Genomic DNA, 4,634 nt, shown 5'->3' with positions numbered 1-4,634 from the left:
ATTAAAATATTTTTAAATCATTATCTTAATATTTGCATTGTATTTCCTGGGTATCATTCGGTAACTGAGATCGTTATGATATATTTCCCATGATTATTTCAAGTATAGAAGCGTTTGAATATGGTAAGTTTCGATTTTGAAATAAAAAGTTTTTTGAGCTAAAAAATACCCTGAACTATTACCTACAATTTTTCGCATTTTTCTCAGAAAAATAGATTTTCTTTAAAATCTCCTTATATGAAGTATTCTTCATACTGAATGCAAATCTGGGGTTAAAATATCATTTCGTCGTCTTTATAACCTTTAATGAGCTGTTAAATTAAATATTTTTAAATCATTATCTGATTATTTGCATTGTATTTCCTGGATATCATTCGGTAACTGAGATCATTATGATATATTTCCCATGATTATTTCAAGTATAGAAGCGTTTGAATATGATAAGTTTCGATTTTGAAATAAAAAGTTTTTTGAGCTGAAAAATACCCTGAACTATTACCTACAATTTTTCGCATTTTTCTCAGAAAAATAGATTTTCTTTAAAATCTCCTTATATGGAGTATTTTTCATACTAAATGCAAATCTGGGGTTAAAATATCATTTCGTCGTCTTTATAACCTTTAATGAGCTGTTAAATTAAGATATTTTAAATCATTATCTTAATATTTTCATTGTATTTCCTGGGTATCAGTCGGTAACTGAGATCATTATGATATATTTTCCATGATTATTTCAAGTATAGAAGCGTTTGAATATGGTAAGTTTCGATTTTGAAATAAAAAGTTTTTTGAGCTGAAAAATACCCTGAACTATTACCTACAATTTTTCGCATTTTTCTCAGAAAAATAGATTTTCTTTAAAATCTCCTTATATGGAGTATTTTTCATACTGAATGCAAATCTGGGGTTAAAATATCATTTCGTCGTCTTTATAACCTTTAATGAGCTGTTAAATTAAAATATTTTTAAATCATTATCTTAATATTTGCATTGTATTTCCTGGGTATCAGTCGGTAACTGAGATCATTATGATATATTTCCCATGATTATTTCAAGTATAGAAGCGTTTGAATATGGTAAGTTTCGATTTTGAAATAAAAAGTTTTTTGAGCTGAAAAATACCCTGAACTATTACCTACAATTTTTCGCATTTTTCTCAGAAAAATAGATTTTCTTTAAAATCTCCTTATATGAAGTATTCTTCATACTGAATGCAAATCTGGGGTTAAAATATCATTTCGTCGTCTTTATAACCTTTAATGAGCTGTTAAATTAAAATATTTTTAAATCATTATCTTAATATTTGCATTGTATTTCCTGGGTATCATTCGGTAACTGAGATCATTATGATATATTTTCCATGATTATTTCAAGTATAGAAGCGTTTGAATATGGTAAGTTTCGATTTTGAAATAAAAAGTTTTTTGAGCTGAAAAATACCCTGAACTATTACCTACAATTTTTCGCATTTTTCTCAGAAAAATAGATTTTCTTTAAAATCTCCTTATATGAGTATTCTTCATACTGAAGGCAAATTTGGGGTTGAAATATCATTTCGTCGTCTTTATAACCTTTAATGAGCTGTTAAATTAAAATATTTTTAAATCATTATCTTAATATTTGCATTGTATTTCCTGGGTATCAGTCGGTAACTGAGATCATTATGATATATTTCCCATGATTATTTCAAGTATAGAAGCGTTTGAATATGGTAAGTTTCGATTTTGAAATAAAAAGTTTTTTGAGCTGAAAAATACCCTGAACTATTACCTACAATTTTTCGCATTTTTCTCAGAAAAATAGATTTTCTTTAAAATCTCCTTATATGAAGTATTCTTCATACTGAATGCAAATCTGGGGTTAAAATATCATTTCGTCGTCTTTATAACCTTTAATGAGCTGTTAAATTAAATATTTTTAAATCATTATCTTAATATTTGCATTGTATTTCCTGGGTATCATTCGGTAACTGAGATCATTATGATATATTTCCCATGATTATTTCAAGTATAGAAGCGTTTGAATATGGTAAGTTTCGATTTTGAAATAAAAAGTTTTTTGAGCTGAAAAATACCCTGAACTATTACCTACAATTTTTCGCATTTTTCTCAGAAAAATAGATTTTCTTTAAAATCTCCTTATATGGAGTATTCTTCATACTGAATACAAATCTGGGGTTAAAATATCATTTCGTCGTCTTTATAACCTTCAATGAGCTGTTAAATTAAAATATTTTTAAATCATTATCTTAATATTTGCATTGTATTTCCTGGGTATCATTCGGTAACTGAGATCGTTATGATATATTTCCCATGATTATTTCAAGTATAGAAGCGTTTGAATATGGTAAGTTTCGATTTTGAAATAAAAAGTTTTTTGAGCTGAAAAATACCCTGAACTATTACCTACAATTTTTCGCATTTTTCTCAGAAAAATAGATTTTCTTTAAAATCTCCTTATATGAAGTATTCTTCATACTGAATGCAAATCTGGGGTTAAAATATCATTTCGTCGTCTTTATAACCTTTAATGAGCTGTTAAATTAAAATATTTTTAAATCATTATCTTAATATTTGCATTGTATTTCCTGGATATCATTCGGTAACTGAGATCATTATGATATATTTCCCATGATTATTTCAAGTATAGAAGCGTTTGAATATGATAAGTTTCGATTTTGAAATAAAAAGTTTTTTGAGCTGAAAAATACCCTGAACTATTACCTACAATTTTTCGCATTTTCTCAGAAAAATAGATTTTCTTTAAAATCTCCTTATATGGAGTATTTTTCATACTGAATGCAAATTTGGGGTTAAAATATCATTTCGTCGTCTTTATAACCTTTAATGAGCTGTTAAATTAAGATATTTTTATATCATTATCTTAATATATCCATTGTATTTCCTGGGTATCAGTCGCGAACTGAGATCATTATGATATATTTTCCATGATTATTTCAAATATAGAAGCGTTTGAATATGGTAAGTTTCGATTTTGAAATAAAAAGTTTTTTGAGTTGAAAAATAACCTGAACTATTACCTACAATTTTTCGCATTTTTCTCAGAAAAATAGATTTTCTTTAAAATCTCCTTATATGGAGTATTCTTCGTACTGAATACAAATCTGGTGTTAAAATATCATTTCGTCGTCTTTTTAACCTTTAATGAGCTGTTAAATTAAAATATTTTTAAATCATTATCTTAATATTTGCATTGTATTTCCTGGGTATCATTCGGTAACTGAGATCGTTATGATATTTTTCCCATGATTATTTCAAGTATAGAAGCGTTTGAATATGGTAAGTTTCGATTTTGAAATAAAAAGTTTTTGAGCTGAAAAATACCCTGAACTATTACCTATAATTTTTCGCATTTTTCTCAGAAAAATAGATTTTCTTTAAAGTCTCCTTATATGAAGTATTCTTCATACTGAATGCAAATCTGGGGTTAAAATATCATTTTGTCGTCTTTATAACCTTTAATGAGCTGTTAAATTAGAATATTTTTAAATCATTATCTTATATATTTTCATTGTATTTCCTGGGTATCAGTCGGTAACTGAGATCATTATGATATAGTTCCCATCATTATTTGAAGTATAGAAGCGTTTGAATATGATAAGTTTCGATTTTGAAATAAAAAGTTTTTTGAGGTGAAAATTACCCTGAACTACTACCTACAATTTTTCGCATTTTTCTCAGAAAAATAGATTTTCTTTAAAATCTCCTTATATGGAGTATTTTTCATACTAAATGCAAATCTGGGGTCAAAATATCATTTCGTCATGTTTATAACCTTTAATCAGCTGTTAAATTAAGATATTTTAAAATCATTCTCTTAATATTTGCTTTGTATTTCCTGGGTATCAGTCGGTAACTGAAGTCATTATGATATATTTCCCATGATTATTTCAAGTATAGAAGCGTCTGAATGTGATAAGTTTCCATTCTGAAATAAAAAGTTTTTTGAGGTGAAAAATACCCTGAACTATTACCTACAATTTTTCGCATTTTTCTCAGAAAAATAGATTTTCTTTAAAATCTCCTTATATGAAGTATTCTTCATACTGAATGCAAATCTGGGGTTAAAATATCATTTCGTCGTCTTTATAACCTTTAATGAGCTGTTAAATTAAAATATTTTTAAATCATTATCTTAATATTTGCATTGTATTTCCTGGGTATCATTTGGTAACTGAGATCATTATGATATATTTCCCATGATTATTTCAAGTATAGAAGCGTTTGAATACGATAAGTTTCGATTTTGAAATAAAAAGTTTTTTGAGCTGAAAAATACCCTGAAGTATTACCTACAATTTTTCGCATTTTTCTCAGAAAAATAGATTTTCTTTAAAATCTCTTTATATGAAGTATTCTTCATACTGAATGCAAATCTGGGGTTAAAATATCATTTCGTCGTCTTTATAACCTTTAATGAGCTGTTAAATTAAAATATTTTTAAATCATTATCTTATATATTTTCATTGTATTTCCTGGATATCATTTGGTAACTGAGTTCATTATGATATACTTCCCATGATTATTTCAAGTATAGAAGCGTTTGAATATGATAAGTTTCGATTTTGAAATAAAAAGTTTTTTGAGGTGAAAAATACCCTGAACTATTACCTAC

This window comes from Panulirus ornatus, chromosome 8 (assembly GCF_036320965.1).
Source record: "Panulirus ornatus isolate Po-2019 chromosome 8, ASM3632096v1, whole genome shotgun sequence".
Taxonomy (NCBI): Eukaryota; Metazoa; Arthropoda; class Malacostraca; order Decapoda; family Palinuridae; genus Panulirus; species Panulirus ornatus.
Note: the sequence above shows the minus strand (reverse complement) of the source record.